Raw genomic sequence first — 17,774 nt, 5'->3', positions numbered from 1 at the left:
AGCGAGCCCGAAGAATTCATCACTGCTGGGTTACATGACCTACTGCTGTCCGGACCCACAGAGTTTGAGGACGAGCACCTCTTCTCTGACCAATAGGCTGTTAAATTGTGACTTTTTCCCTTCTTTTATTTGTGTTATTTATTTTCTTATTAAAAATGACTTTCTGGTGCAAAACTGCTAATCTTAAAATAAAAAGCTCTACCAAATCCATCCCCACCACTCATTCTTTTAATGTACCTACTGGAGTTGCACACCTGTGCATTTATTTTCGCTGTATCTTTTTTAGTTACCTCCTGGAGTTGCACGCCTGTGCATTTATGTTCCATGTTGACTGCACTCCTCAGAGTCTTGCTCCATCTTCTTGACTCCCACTCAAGTCAATACATTCCATCTTGGCAGCCATACATTTGATGTTGTAGATGGAGTATAGTACAATAACAATAATGTAGCCTCTAACAGTCCCTCCATAATAAGTGAACCGTACATGACTACAGCCATCCTCTATTTCATTTGAAATCTGCAACTCATAATAACTGCCTTGCTGAGTCTTACTCGTAAGGCTACCACCTCTGTCTGCAGGCATTCAGAGACGACTCTTCTGTGTCAAAAGAAACTTGAGCAGGCATCCACAACTGAAGTCAACTTGTTGTGATGACTCGCATTATAAAGGCTCGGCAGCATCTGTGATCAATCTTCTGACAGTGAAAGAGAAGAGCAAAACAGGTATAAAAATGAATGATGCCATGCATTGCATTGGATGTATTTTTTTGCTGACTCTGAGCTAATGTGCATGGACTTGAAGTATACTAGTAACTTCAGTTCAGACTCACGTGAAAGCCAATTTTTCCATGTTATTTACTAATAATAGAAATTATTTACGCACTTGTGTTCCTACTACTACAGATGCAGTCAGGACTTAATTTATCGTAGTCACTCACTACAGACTGAGTTGCTGATGATAATGATGGTGACCACCATATCTTTGCTGTCAGGCAGTTGGATCTGAGCTGATTGATGCACGATGTTTCTTGGAGTGGAATACAAGGTAATAAATAAATACAAATAAGAGTCACAGCACAGTAGACCCAGGCTACTACATGTTTGTGCACAGTGCTGTGGTAGAGTACAATAGTGGTATGATTGATGACTGAGAATGACGCATTGATTTTGTTGATTAATTTTGTAAATGCTAGGTTGCTTTTTCAATTTCATTCACCTTTCTGTGGCTCTGAAATTTTTAGGGAAATGCAGTTTGTATAACGGCCAAACCTGTGTCGTCGTGGGCCTGTTGTTGTGTGCTGGCTCCTGTCTTTTTTTGTACTTCTAGATTAAAAATGATATGCAACTAGTAGACTTATACAAATTGTATCCAAGCCGCCTCAGTCTGAAAGTCCTCTCATACGACTACTCCTCTTGTATTGTTTTTTTTATCTTCACTGTATTAAAATTTGTTTAGGTCATTCACATTCTTTTGTATTTGCCTTTTCTTTTTCAGGCTGGACATCTTTCACGGTTCACCCACTGCTTTATAGTATGAGCATCAACTCTCACCCTTACCACAAATCCTCATCATCAAGCAATTGGATTGCGGGAAACCAAGAATCATATTCAGCGTGTCCTTTTCTTACGTCCATTGCTTATAATCATTAGCTAGCGGATCAACATCATAAATCATCGTCTTCATTGTTTTGCTTTTGTTGTCTCCAATCTCCATGCGTACTGTTTTTCTTTCTCAAACCTTTCCCAAAACCCCCGTACCCATCCATTAAACAAACCCTAACCCTCTTCCCCCGGGCTGCGTGGTTACATTGAGGTGTGATGTTTCTTACATTAAATATACACCAACAATTTGATCACGCGCTTGCTGGGGCAGATGTGGTCAAAGCAACAATAGTGAAATGTCAACAAGGCATGGCCAGGATCTTCTGCGGCTTCCCAACTCAAGCTCTGTATATAACGCCAAATAATTTACCATTAACATCAAACAACGAATGCATCTAATGAATTGGCGTAATTTTTTGGGTTTAAAGTGTAAAGCATTATGATTTAGAAAAGTTTGACGTTGCCGTGAGTACTACAAGTAAAGTTGAACTTCTTATCTTCTCTTGCACTTAGTTTCCAGTCCCCAAAACCATTGTTTTGTTTCAGTTTAGCAGTTGCAATATTGGGTCACCCATGCAATGTACTGTACTTACTTATACTACCCCCACATTGTCTGTCACGCAAATGACTGTCTCTTTCTTTTTGTCGCTACTGGCAGGGTCTGTCTACTACTATCACAGAAGTTCTGATTCTGAACCATAGATTCTTCGCCATTGTCTTGGAAATCAAATGCAGCCCTTGCAGTGCCACACTTCATGATAAATCATCATCATCTCATCAGCAATCACAGGTAAGATAAGTTTGCAGTGAGGTATAACGCAAGACAGACTGGTCGTTCTTCTAATACTACAAATATAACTCGGTGAGGGTTTACTGCATCTATCTGTTTGCATGTTAAAGATGTGGGCAATATATTTTATTATTAAAAAGCACTGTCCGCCGACCTGCATGGCCAAATTAAACCTTGCGAGGTTGCACAACGTACATTATTTGGTGAAACACTCCCCCCTCCAACCCCACAAGAAACGCAAATGAACTTCAAATGTTTTCTTTTTAACATAACTTTGTGTCTCGTTTATTTTAACATAATGTAATATATAACTAAAGATGATACAAAAATAAAATATATATAAATCCTACACCACAGCTGTCCCCCTACCCGCCTCCCCTAACCCCAACCAAATTCCCACGCTCAATGTCATGTAAAAAAAAAGTAAAAACCCAACACCCAATTCCCACCCACCAACAAAAGGATTGAAAAAGGGGCAAACAGGGTCCATCTCATAGCCGGCGGGCTTTTAAGTGTTGATCCACCAGGATCTTTACACGCTCCTCTATTTGTTTTTTAGTTTGGCTCCCAGAGGCCTGTATCTAAATGTTGTTCCCTTCCTGATAGATTGTTCGAGCGGCCCCCGTCCAGCAAATGGATCAGATACGGGAATTCCGGATTTCACTTCATTAGTAGGTCCTTGATTATATCCTTACATTATGTCGGATTTGATCTTTACTGCACTATTTTAATGATTATGCATATGATTCCTTCTTAGGGTTATGAACTCGTGTCATTGATCTTCATTGGGATTTATCTCCCCATACTGATGTACTCAGGTACGTCCTTTTCGGTCTACCCTACCTACTTAAACTGGAATGAGACTTGTCCATTACATAATTAACTCATCCCTACCCTTTTTTAATATTAATATTAGGTTGGCTGCCCCTTCCTTATTGCCTGTCCTGAAGAAGACCCACCCGCAAGGAATCCTAATTATCCTGCTTAATAGGGTCGAAACGTCGACGCCCGTCCCCCTGACAGCCCCGTTCAACCCACCATTCGTTTTCATGATGGACATGGGGGCATCTTTCTACAAAATTTGTCATTAAGTAATCGGTTGCTGTGTATATTGTGTTACACTGATATCTCAATACTACTGGATGAATATCGTGTTTTTATTGTCACTAAAGAACCCCCTTCACCTTACCTTCACTACATCACTTCCCCTCCTTCCCTATGGGGCACCTGTACCGTCACAATTGTATATATTTTGTGAATATTCAATAATGCTCGTTTTTCCTATAATGTGAATAAAACATTATAGAGGTATTTTCGTTTATGAGATTTACTTTATTGTTTTTCTAATTAATTTGTTCTCCCTCACTGGGACCCCCTTATTCATAACGCTAGCTACCCAGGTCCCAGCGACTTGTTTTGGGTTAACCCTTGTTACTTATAACATGCTTTGAGCCTCCAGCCTGGCTACCCGGAGGAGAATTTTTCGCTGGAACTGGCGGCACCTACATTGGCAGCCATGTTGTTGTGGGGGGGTGGACGATGCGGGGAAAATCTGGCGGCGGGCGGCTGCCTGACCACGCCGACGTACTCCTGCAGGCTTGGGGGCCGGGGCATTGGAAGAGGCAGCAGCTGCTGCCGCCGCCTCCTCCTCCTCCTCCTCGGCCTGAGCCACCAGCCGGCGGTAGGCCTCAACGATGGCCTGCAGTTTCCGCTGACGGGCCCGGACTGCCAGCTCCTTCCTCGTTGGTTTAGAAGGAGTAACTATAAAGAAAGAGACAGAATTGTTGTAATCAAAAATCCCAGCAAATCAAGAACACAACATGGATCCAACACATAGTGGGCGGCACAGTACAGTAGCAATAGCAAGCAAGTTGAGTACCTAAAATGTTGTTTTATCTATCTTGAACATTCTACGCCTTATATACTTCATTTGTCTGCCTTTTTGGCACGGCATTATGCCTGCCCTAGTAACATAGGTAGCATGGGTGTACTTCAACGGTCACATACGAACACCTGTCTTTTTCATATCTCGTTTTTTTATATCATATACTCTGTGCTTCCGGGAAAAGTGACAGTCTCCAACTAACATTAATTAACAGTGGCCAGCTAGTACTAGTAAATGTCTACTCTAGAGACTATCATTCTTTATATCGCCAACAAACGTTAGGTGGTTTGTGTTTCGCCAGCAACGACCCGGAATGCATCCAGTCGTCCCCTCCTTCCCTTGCCTTTGGGTTTAACCAAAACACCGCTGCCAACACTAGTATCCACTATCCACTAACCACCGATATTGGATGTGTCTCCCACCCACGCAGGCAGCTGTGTTTTCCCCTTTCTATGCTTCCACAACAACCCACGCATCCAACTGCTCTCAAACACCTGCATTGCTGATTCCAAAGTATCCTTCTATATTATATGATTGGAGCTTTTTCCTTGCTCCTTTCATCATACTTAAAATCAATCTCATGTTAATCCATCGCGGTCATGTAATGTTGTGGATAAGACTTTTTCAGTCTGCCACCAACCTTTCACAGCTGAGTTGTAGTCACATAGAAGAGGCCTGTATAACTTATTTTATCAATTCTCGCCGGTGGTAATGCTTTTGCTAAGCTTGGTAATGACAACGGTGGCGTCATATATTGTCCAGTAGAACTTCAAGTTCATTATAAATATCAGAGTACAGTGAGGAAGTTTTCCCCACCCACCAAGTAATGCGGATCACTATTGAATGTAACTTACCATCGCCCACCGTTGTTGTCTCCTCCCCCGCTGCTGCCGGTGCTGCTGTAGGTGCCTCTGGTGGTCCTCCATTCCCCTCCGGGATCGCCTCTGCTGCCGCCGTTGCAGCGCCGCTGCCCCCGTCAGCACTGGTGGATGGTACCGGTTCTGCAAAAATAAAAATAAGTAATTAAGTACACCTTTTTAGATGGATGCACAGCCCCCATTGTACTTGTTCACCAAAAACGGAGTTCTGCAAAACAGTTAAGTACAACGTAATCAGTAGTAGTCCACATTGCCTAGTACAGCAGAGTAAGTAACACACTACACATATTAGCATTTGTTTGGTATGGTATGGTACCCAAGCTCATCTCATCTATACTGCTACTCTAGTCTAGTCCTTGGAAAGTTAGACTGAACCATGTAACCTAACCAGTTTGTACATCAATGACATGTCTACAGTTTTGCGCATGCTACCTCACAGCTTGTTGCGCAGTACGAGAAGACGCCTTTGAGGCCACATGATAGTTCAAAGCATACACCTGAAGAGTTCGGAAAATAGAAAGGCCCGTATTTACTTTTTGAATGTGGATTGTGGAATTTCCTTACAGCCTCAGGTTACACCTTTTTTTTAGCATGACAGCTAAAAAGTTGAATAAATGTATGTAATGTAATGTTTTCATACTGTCTAACGTGCACCACTTTTGTCATTATCTTTCGGCAGATGAGAAGATTTCCTTCTACGAAGCAAAGATTTCCAGAGCTTACCAAAAAGAGGCATATGCAACCAGTATACGTTCAATGGTGAGGGGTCTCCGACATTTCCCACATTTCCCTATCGTGCACTGGTAGCTGTACAAATGTAGATTACTTTGTATTCAGCCTTTTTTAACTCTGGATTTTTTCTGGTGGCCCTGCCCTTGACGCATTTCACAGAACAACTTAAAAACATTGATGTTACTTACTTAGTTACTTCTAACAAAATAAAGGTTTTGAAGTACCACATTGACTCGGAAGTATATTTTCAGTGTCTGTTGTCGTGTAGACTTACACGAGAGAGTGAGCAAAAGGGGGTTACTTAGGTTATGGATTGTGTAATAAAAGCATTTGGCATCTTCATATTGGGGTTCAGGAAAGGGGTAATTGAATAATTGACCAATGACTGAGCCCATATAGGTTGTCGTTCATTGAATTGTGGGTTCCTCTGAGTTCTGTGACTGAGGTGTAAGACTGTAAGTAAGTAAGGTCCAACCTGCCTATCAACAACAACATCCAATTTTGGGATGCATACATAGTTATGTATGTGACTGCATAGAAGAATATCCGCAAGAGTAGTAGTGGTATTCATTACTAACGCTTACAAAAATAGTAGACCAACATCTGGATGCATACTTGGTTGGTGTCAATTGGCAAAGAAGAGACATTACAGAGGAAAAAGCATAAGACAGGAGTGGACCCTGTGCCTTCCGCTATTCGATCACAGATTTTTTGAAAAGATTGATACCTTAACTAAAGAGTGGGCAACAGGGCAAGCTTACCTACAGACAGTCTAGTAGTAGCACAGAGAGTCATAAGAGAGGCTCTTTCAAGGAACAGAAAGGCAGGGACAGATAGTAATACCCAAAATTTTGAAAACATAAAACAAAAACAAGCCTTTGTCAAAATTTAGTTAGGTGAAATGTCATTAATCGGTTGGAAAAAAAGCTCAGTTAGAAAGTTAGGGAAATATCATTGTTCCAAAAGAAAACACTGTTGGACTTACTAGGGACAGCAGCAGGATCCTCAGTAGAGGAGCTCTGTGCCTGTGGTTCACGTTCACCCGCCGACTCGGTCCCAGCCTTCTGCTTGCCCCTGGGTTCTGTGGTTCATGTAATTGTAATTGTAATTGTAACGGTATTTATAGAGCGCGATTGCTGCCCGCGGGCGTCCAAGCGCTGAGCTGACCAGAAGTGACGGAGAAGGTGCTATGGTACAGTGGGTTTGTCAAACAACCATGTTTTTAAGTTTTTGCGGAATGAAAGAAGGTTTGAATTGGACCGGAGTGAGAGTGGGAGGTCGTTCCAGAGCCTAGCGGTGTTCAGCGAGAACATTCTTCCCCCTGCTCTGGCTCGCTTGACTCTGGGAATGACGGCAAGGAAGGCCTCTTTTGATCGTAGGTTCCTGTTGGGATGATAGGGGGTGACGAGATTCCTGTTGATCGCTGGGCTTGTGTTCCAGAAAGTGCGGTGCGCCAGGCACAGTGCTTTGAAGGCTATCCTCTGCCTCACCGGCAGCCAGTGGAGAATTTTCAGAGCAGGTTTAGCAGATTGAGTGCGCGGGATTTCTAGCAGGGAACGAGCTGCACAGTTTTGGACAATCTGTAGTTTCCGAAGTGTAAACTCGGGTGCCCCCATGTATAGGGCATTGTTCGAGTCCAGGCGAGACTGGATTAGCCCTTGGACCGCAATCTTTTTGGCTTCTAGCGGCAGCAGCGGAAGAACCTTCCTCAAGGTTCTTAGAAGGCCGAAGCATGTGGCCGATAGTTTTGCGGCCTGGGTGGAGAAGTTCAGTTTGTTATCCAACCATACTCCCAGGCTCTTCACGCTTTCCTTTGGGGTGGGGGGGGGGCCCAGTGCATTGGGCCACAGGGAGGTGAATGGGACTGGAGAGGGTGGGCCTAGGAGCATGAGCTCCGTCTTATCCCCATTTAATTTAAGGGAGGAGTTGGTCATCCAACCCTTTATGTCCTCTAGGCAGTGAAGCAGATCGGCTGGGGAGCATTTGCTGTTCTCGGTGTCCAGCGAGACCACCAGCTGGGTGTCGTCGGCGTATGACACGATTTTGATGCCATACGGTTCGACGACACTTGCCAGCGGCCTCATGTAGATGTTAAACAGCACAGGGCTAAGGGAGGAGCCCTGTGGTACTCCGCAGCTCAGGGGTTTGCTGGAGGATACTGTTACACCGTCGAAGATCTGGAATGACCTCCCAGACAGAAAGGATTCAAGCCACCTTAAAGCGTCACCTGAAACTCCGATGTTATGGAGACGGTCCAGCAGGATGGAATAGCTGACCGTATCGAATGCGGCACTTAGATCAAGGAGGATCACTGCCACTGATCCTCCCTGGTCCAGAATCCGTCTGGTATCTTCGGTGACTGCTAATAAGGCGGTTTCTGTCCCGTGTTGTGGTCTAAAACCTGTCTGGGATGTGTGTAACAGCGAGTGATCCTCCAGGAACTGCACCAACTGTGCATTTATGTGCTTCTCTAGCACCTTGCTCGTCCAAGGAAGGAGTGAGATGGGACGGTAATTTGACAGGTCGTTAGGGTCTAGGCTAGGTTTCTTTAGCAGTGCCCGTACCATGGCCTGCTTCCAAGCTGTAGGGACAGAGCATGCAGAGATGGACGAGTTCAAGAGGTCCAAGATTACGGGCAAGGTGGCTTTGCTTGCCTGCATCAAGGTGTCTGGCGGGGCTGGGTCACGGGGAGATCCTGACTTGACCGTACGGGCCACTTTGCTTAAGGTGTCGAGGTCGAGGGGGAGAAAGTGCTCGAGCGACGGCTGGCCTGGACGGAGAAGTGGTCGGAGGAGAGGTGGTTTGAACACTTCCAGGGGCGTGGCTACAGGTGGGAAGGTGGAATAGATTTTTAAAACTTTATTGTGAAAAAAATCTGCCAGCTCGTTGCATTGCTCCTGGGATTTGATGGGAGGGGGAGCTGTGGTGGCGCTAGAGCATTGATTTATGATTTGGAAGATTTCCTTAGGTTTAGACTTCGCTTCCATTATTTTCTCAGAAAAGTAGGTAGTCTGGGCTGCTCTGATCCCTTCTTTATATACCTTGATGGCCTCTTTATAAGAGGTCTTCTTTTCTGGGAGGAAGTCTAGGCGCCAGGCTCTCTCTCTTTGTCTGCAGGTGCGTTTAAGCTGTTTTAAATAGTCTGAAAACCATGGGGCAGATTTATGAAGTCTCTTGGAGGAGGATTTACGCATCGGTAGAGTGGAGTCTAGAGTGTGGGTGATCCAGTCTCTATAGGTGTCATTTCCCACATTAGGATCCGGACAGGGTGAGGGACGAGTGGAATCCAGTTGGTGCAGCCAGGATTCCAACGGGAGTTTTGACCAGTTCCTCCTGATGGTCACTTGGGGGGGTGCTTGGGGATTTTTATGAGTGGCCCACGAGAAAGGGACCAGAAAGTGGTCTGACCACGGAAGGGGGATGGGTTGATCAACAATTAGGTCCAGGCAGTTACTGAAAATGGGGTCTAGCAAGTTGCCTTTTTCATGGGTCGGGGCCGCCACCAGCTGGGTGAGTTGGAGGGCCTCCAGGTCTTCTCGTAAATCCTGTGCGATGTGATCGGCAGGGGAATTAAAATGAAGGTTGAGGTCCCCCAAGATCGTGTGGTTGGCTGAGGTGAGGGTTCTTTCCGCAATGATTTCTGGCAGGGACCTATGGAACAGTTTTACAGGTTCCGGGGGGCGATAAATCAGGGTCCCTGAGAAGGAGTTGTTTGCATCGAACTCTAAGCGGAAAGCTGCGCTTTCACAATCAGGGATATTGTCTGCCGAGAAGCGGCAATGGTACTGGTTTTTCAGAATGATCGCCAGACCTCCGCCTCTGCCGACCGGTCTGTCCACTCTAAGAATGTGATAGCCTACGGGTATTGCTCGCACCACGTCTGGATCGGAGTGGGCAGTGAGCCATGTTTCTGTCAGGAAGATTGCGTCGGGTTTTTTCTCCTCGAGCAATATGGCAATCTCCGTATGGTGTTTCGGTAGAGAGCGGCAGTTTAGTGCAAACATATGGAATACTTGAGCCTTGACCGACGGAGTTTTGCGGAAGAGGTGCTTGCATCCCTGACATGAGCCGGGTAGTTCGGTGGGGGCATATATACGCGGGCATTGGGGAATGCAATTCCTACCTATTTTGTGTAGAGCCGCCGAGCTATAGGTCCTGCTATGGGCGAGGAAGGGGCCAGGGGTTGTGGCCCTGGGTCCCGGCTGTTCGCGGACGGGCGCAGACGGGCTTGCCTTAGGCGCGCCTTCAGCGCGCAAACGGCGCTCCCGCTGCGCTCGTCCGCTGCGCTTCCTGTAGATGCACATTTGTAGGGCGATGGGGCGTGGCCTCTAGTGGGCGTGTCCGGCGAGCGCGCCTGCTCTAATGGCGGCCGCTTTGTTGTTCTGAGTAGCGCTAAAGCGTATGCACCGCTGAGTGCTTCAGGGGGTGATTGGCAAATCAATTTTTGTTTAAAAACACAGATTTTAACAAGTGACACCACACAAAGGTTTAAAACTTGGATTAGCCAAGTGTTATTCGTTCAAGTACCTCCAGCTCCCGGCTTCCGCCTCAGGACTGGGTCAGCTGATCGGTCGTTGCGCTGTGGAGCAGCGTTTATATAGTCAAGGGGGCGTGGCCTCTAGTGGGCGTGTCCGGCGAGCGCGCCTGCTATAAGGGCGGCCGCTTTGTTGTTCTGAGTAGCGCTACAGCGTATGCACCTCTGAGTGCTTCAGGGGGTGATTGGCAAATCAATTTTTGTTTAAAAACACAGATTTTAACAGGTGACACCACACAAAGGTTTAAAACTTGGATTAGCCAAGTGTTATTCGTTCGAGTACCTCCAGCTCCCGGCTTCCGCCTCAGGACTGGGTCAGCTGATGAAAGAAATAATAAAGAAAGAGAAAACATTGAGTGCTGTGAAACATAGACAGCATTTCAAAAACCACTGCTACAACATTAAAAGAAACAAACATTGGTCTACCAAATGACTACTGCCTTGCATGATTCACTGACTACTGTACTTGGAGAAAACAAATCAAATGTTCCATAAACATTCTGATTGCAGATTACTAAGTAACACAGAGGCAGTAAGACCTGAACAACACCACAGATTCAAGAATGGGGTAATCAATCAATTATCTGTAAGTAGCCATTTCTTTTTCATTTTTTGCCAGCAAAATGCATAGATCACAAGGAGGAGACATGCTTAACTTTGTGCATACTAACTAACACGAAATTGTACGTTCATGGCATCATATTTTGTTTTGCTACTGACTGAATGCTACTGCTGCCCTACCCACTCAATAAACAAACTACATCAGTTCTATGGAGGGCTGAGGCAGGGGCGGCTCTAGGCTCATGGTGGTCCTGGACTCCTGGCCAGGGAGCGTAGGTGGGGGGCCCGGAAGAGGAGGTCGGGCGGAGCACGGAGGCCAGTGAAGAGGGGGGAGTCAGGGTGTTTGGAAGTGGAACAGAGCCGGAGGCACCAAATCCCTGCCAGGGGCCGCCACGCAAATATGTATCCATCCTCTGAGGATTCTTAAATTAAGGATATATATTGGTGGGGTGGCCCCTGGCGTTTGGTGGCCCTGTGCAGTTGCACAGCTTGAACATGCCTAAATCCGGCCCTGGCTGAGGTAAGAAGAACAAAGTAACTTTTGCATTCATTGCCAGAGGAGTATTCATGCAGAAGAGAAGGCCGTGAAAAAAAAATGATACGATATGCATTGCAAACACGTACAATTATCCATCAACGGCTATTTCACTGACGGACAAAGGAAGGACAAGACTCTATTAATAGCATTAACTAACTTCAGTTCTCTACAATAAAGAAAATCTCACACCAATAAACAGCAAAAGCTAGCGCCAAATTGAACACGCAAGAGACAGTGAAGATGAAGAAGCGCAGCATAGACCAGTGTCATACAATTACAGTAGATATAATAACGGAATACATCGGAAATGTAACTAGGAGCACCAGTCATCGCGTTACTTATTCAGCCAAGATTTACAAAGATACAATAACAATACTTATACTACTATAGAGATATATTATACACACACTTTTTTTTTTGGGTAGCCACTCACCAAGACCCACGACCTCGACGCCAAGCAGGTCCAACAGGTCCTGCTCCCGGTCCAAAATGTCTGCCCAACGGTGGGTCAGCTGATGGTTGGTACGCCGGATACCGGAGCAGCGGAAGACTGCCCGGCGCACCTTCACCCACCGCCGGAGACGCTCCTCAATATGCTGGTAGCCGGAGCCGGGCCTGCCACCTGCTGCCAACATCAAGGGGAGGTAGCGCTGGATAAAAAACACCAGGGCAGCCACCTCCTCCTCCCCAAAAAGTTGGCGGGGCCTCACCCCTAGGAGGCGCATTCTGCCGCAAGGCAGCCTAGTTTTTGGGGGCACTGGCGCCTTGCCCTTTGAGCCGCCGCTGCTGCTGGCGCCCTTGACCATGGTTCTGGGTGGAGGGTAGAAGAAAACTAAAAGTTCAAGACAAAAAGGTAGGGGAAAGAAGAAGCAAGGTAAAAGAACAAGAAGGAAGTAAAAAGCAATAGAAAAGTTGTAAAAGTAGAAATAAAATGAAAAATATAAACCTAGGCACAGAGAGAAATAGGTAATAACTAAAGAAAGTTAGAAAAAGTGGGTAAAAAGACAAGGATTAAAGAGATTTTAACAGGATGCAAAAGTAGGCCCAAAACCATAGCCAGAGTGTGTGATCCAAGATGGCTGCGCCCATCGCGACCGCATGGGTAGGTATTTAGCGCGATCACGCACTTTTGTAGTGCGAACGAGAAGATGAGTTCCCGAACATGTCTTGCACAACGCGACCACGTTACTTGTGACCCGGAACAGGAAATAAGGGAACGCAAGCAGGCGGGACAAACCTCTGGGGTAATTTAGCGCGCTAGCCATCCCGAGCATGCAGGCAACGCCCCGAACACGCGCACCGCGCTCCCGAAGACGAAAAACGGCGCGCGAACGGGCCCAGCAAGCAACTCCGCATGGTTGCGGAGCTACGCGTAGTTCGCGGAGTGCAACTACGTCTTCGCGGAGCTTCGCGGAGTCCGACTCCGCGAACTACGCCCAGGGTTAACATCGAGGCTAAATACTTTACAGGGCTCCTACTGATCCACCTGTGCGAAAGGGCAACACATCATAATATAATTCCGTCGAGCCAAACTGGTTTCAGCTTAGAAACGGGAACGACAAACTTGCTGGCAATTTCGCAACTTATCGACAAAGCAAGGGTGACTAAACAGGCTCTCCACCTTTGCTTTGTCGACTTCAAGGCGGCGTTTGATAACATCAACCGGGGCTACCTCCGGAGAAAATTGGCCTCCTGGGGGATCCCCGATCCCCTATTGAACCTGCTGATCGAACTGCACACCAACACGTGGGTCCAGGTAAAGCTCGGCAATGGCACACACCTTTCCAGGCGCATTCCGACCACTAACGGCCTAAAGCAAGGGTGCGTCTTAGCACCGACCCTTTTCAACCTATTGACAGCCGACTTACCACCTGCCCTAGAAACCTGTAACGCGCATGCTCCACGCTTGGGGGGCAAAGCGCTGCCTAGCACATCCTACGCAGACGACGTGGTCCTGGTCAGCCACACTAAAGTAGGTCTCCAAAATCTCATTAATGCACTGCATGGATATGCTGAAGCGAACCTGTTAGAAATAAATATTGACAAGACCAAAGTTCTGTCTATAAATGGGAACAAAACGCTGCACACTTGGTTCCTTGGAACAAAGGTTGTCGCAAATTGTTCCGAGTACAAATACCTTGGAATATTGTTCGATAAAGGAGGTCGCTTCTCGCACCAACTAGAGGCAATCAAGAGGAAAGGGATGCTGATAGCTACTATGCTTAAACAACTAAAGTCCAATCTGAATGGTCCCACTCTTCTCCCACTGCTTCGTGTGGCACAAGTTAAGCTAGAGTCATCAATTACATATGGCAGAGAGACTCTAAAAGGCATAGATGAGAAACTGCTGGACACAACCATTGCAAAGGCTTACCGACTTCTCTTTAATCTGCCAACCTACACCTCACAAGCCCAGATCCGGTTAGAGTTTAGACTGACCTCCCAAAAGCTTGCAAGAAGAGGTTCATACATAAAGTGCTGGCAGAAAATAAAGAACTTGCCAGAAAATTCACTGAACCATCTGCTATGGCTAGACCTAAGCAGCTCTCTTCAACTGCCGGCGAAAACTTTTCTAGAGGAATCCCTGACTGTCACAGGTCTAAAAGAACTATGGGAAACTCCGCTACTGCATGTGCAATTCAAGTGTGTCGTAAAGAAGAGCATAAAAAGTCAATCGCACTTGGAAGATAAAGCAACCTTTTCACAAAGGCGACACGCATGGATGACTTTGTCCACATACAAATCGCCTGGGTTACAAGCATACTTTGGACTGGGGTACGGCAGGAAATCAAAAGAAGCCTTCTTAAAACATAGGATAGGAATTCTACCCTGTATTCCGCATCTGCAACCATGACTGAGAAGGGACTGGGGGACAAAATGCAGGCTGTGCGGGACAGAGAGTGAAGACTTCAAACATCTACTGTTCACCTGCCCAAGCCTGAAAGAGGAAAGAGTAGCCCTGTTAAAAACTGCCTTCAATGAACTAAAAATCCGCACATGCAGACAAGCGGTTCTTGCTTGTTTCGACCCAGGCCTTCCCCCATTAGATGGGAAGTTGGTCAAATTCCTGAAATGTCTGGAACTGAAACTAAAAAACCTGGAAGATGGCACCAGACCGGGTTAGTTGAATATTGGCCAAGATACCACACTTGGACCTCACACCTGCACCAAACTGTTTTTATCAAAGTTCTCTTGTTTTAAAAATAATATATGTTTCTTACAATCTTTTATCCGAAGGTATGAGCTATCAATGTATTTTTGTAATGGTTTTAATTAACCTAAAACAATGAAAATTACTTACTATTAGGCGTCCCCTCTGGGGGGGCCGGTTGCGATTCCTCAAGTTTTAAACGGTTATTTCCACAAAAGTAGCACATCCTACGAAGTGCGCTAAAAGCAGGCATGCCAAAAATAGTGCAAAATATATATTATTATATTATGTCAAGGCAGTAGAAGACCTAGAAACTGCCCCAGGAATAGCACAATTCTGTGATTTCCTGCCTATTAGCCCAGAAGACTCACGTCAACTGATTCTGTCCACTAAATCTGGCTCTCCTTTCGACCCTTGTCCCCCTATGCTGTTACATGCCTTAGTAGATACAGTTAACCCTATAATTAACAGCATCATAAACTCATCTCTGTCTTCTGCCGAGATTCCATCGGAATGGAAACTGGCGGCAGTAAAACCGCTGCAAAAAAAACCCTTGCCAGACCCCTCAACACTCTCCAACCTCCGCCCAATCTCCCTGCTCCCGCTGCTTTTTAAAATGACTGAAACTGTGGCGACCAAACAGTTGACTAAGTTCCTGGAGGATGAGGACATCCTGCACCCTAATCAATCTGGGTTTCGGGCCTCACACTCCACCGAGTCTGCCCTTTTGTACACCGTGGAGACACTGAAGACCGCCATGGATCAAGGGAGGAAGGCCGTCCTTGTCTTACTTGATCTATCGGCGGCCTTCGATACGGTGTCCCACTCAATACTGATCAGTCGTCTGGTAGCGGCGGGGATAGCGGGCACTGTGTTGGACTGGTTGAAGAACTTCCTAGACCATCGTAGACAGGTCACGGTGTTGGGAGAACACTGCTCGGAGGAAAAAATCACGCAAACAGGGGTACCGCAGGGCTCCAGCTGAGCCCGGTACTGTTCAACTTATATATGACTTGATTGAGCTGATTTCGTCCTTTAACATCAGTACCATATCATACGCTGACGACACTCAGCTCATTCTAGTTCTAGATAGGGAAAATGGAAAGGCAGAGGAAAATCTAAAAGACTGCCTTACCGCAACCTTCATTTGGATGCGTGAGAACCATCTAAAATGTAACACCGGGAAGACCGAAATTATACCTTTCGGCCCCCAAAACCCCTTTTGCCCGAGCCTATGGTGGCCATCCGATACGGAGTCCCCTCCCGATACCATCGCTACGGCCCGGAACCTAGGGATCAGGTTTGATAGTGCCTTATCTTTCAAACAGCAGGCAGGGGCAGTGGCAGGGTCTTGTTTTAACATCATCAGAGGACTCAGAAAGTTTTTTGATTTTCTCCCTCTGACAGCCAGGAAGACGGTGACAGTAGCACTCGTAACTTCTCGTTTGGACTACTGCAACAGTTTATATGCAGGACTAAATCGTTCTGTTCTGCATAGGTTGCAGGTTGTCCAAAATGCTGCTGCCCGCCTGGTTTTAAAATGGCCGAGGAGGTCATCTGCCTCGACTGTTCTCAAGGCCCTACACTGGCTACCCATTCACAAACGCATACTGTTCAAGATCCTAGTGATTACCTTCAGAGCTTATCACCAAAAAGGACCCAAATACTTTCTCCCCTGGTTAAAACAGTATGCACCAACACGTTCCCTCAGATCAGCAAACATGAATCTGTTACAGATCCCCAAATTCAGACTCTCAACAAGAGGAGGGAAATCCCTCGCAACACTGGGCGCAAAGGCTTGGAATAAACTCCCACACAATCTGCGCCTGATCTCTGCTGAGAATCATTTCCGTAAGGCTTTGAAAACATGGATTTTCAACCTGTCAGATACGGTCTGTATGACTCTGGTTTAGACACAGTTGTGTTTCAGTATAGACGAGATAGACGTGCGAACTGACTGTTTCCGGCCTTCCACCTAGGCTACGGGCTAAAAGCGCCAAGATGCTCCTTGGAGTGACAGCCGCGTTATATAAGTGCATAATTACATTACATTACAAGTAGCACTTTGATTATAATACTGCACATTTTGCACTATTTTATAATACGTTGTGCCATTCAAATCAAAATCGCAATTTTAGAGAAAAATCTCCTCATTACCTGCCTACATGTGTTACAACGCATATATTTACTTACACATAAACACCATGACTAGTCATAAACCAAACCAAAATTGCCACAGCAAGCGTATCCTAAAACTGCCATGCCAATTCCAGGCTTCCAAAACCCACAGCAAGTACTGTACAACGGTTCTTACCAATCACAGGGCGTCCAGATTCCAACTGCCAAGTTCTAAATTCGACCAAACGGCCACTGCACCGCAAGCCAACAGAAGAGATCTCAGTCGAGGACCGGCACCACCTGAATGGTCAGATCGGAAAGAAAGGAACACGCCTTGGATGCTAAGACTCGGGTCTCCTCTGGCATGCGATCGCGTCTGCAGCGAGGTTCCAATCCTTCCTCAAGACCACTCCTTCGGGCATCCGAGTCGCCGATGAGCCCCACTGTGGGCGCCAATTGAAGTAAGCAAGCCTCAGCAAGGTCTACTAGTGCAAGGGGTTCGCCCTTCTCTGCACAGAGTCCTCAGACCATAGGTAGAAGTTGGCACAGAAACTGGAAAATACAAAAGCATAGTTTATTAAACCTTTAAACTTGCTACTACAGTCCACACATCACCCTTCAGTATTGTATAGAGCACCACACCAAACTAAAGCACATGGCCCCTTTTATACACAAGGCGGGGGCTCAAAAGAAGGTGGTACAAAATACAAGAGCAGTTTTATAACCATATAAGGACATTTCTGAACACAGTTGATACATGGGTGGAGTTAACGGTTCTTGAGACCCCCAAAGGCACATTCCTATCTGTTACTAATTAAGAACAGATGTGGACTCTACTAGGCATGCGCTGACTTACAAAGGACGTTAATAATAGCCTGTTGCTGGGCAGATTTCAGGCGCAGTTAACAAGGAGGTAGGACAAAGCACATGATGAGCACATGGCAATGTGTGGCATACAAAATGGCTGCTACGAATACAAAATGGA

Source organism: Lissotriton vulgaris, chromosome 4_1 (genome assembly GCF_964263255.1).
Source record: "Lissotriton vulgaris chromosome 4_1, aLisVul1.2, whole genome shotgun sequence".
Classification (NCBI taxonomy): Eukaryota; Metazoa; Chordata; class Amphibia; order Caudata; family Salamandridae; genus Lissotriton; species Lissotriton vulgaris.
This window is presented reverse-complemented; position numbering follows the sequence as displayed.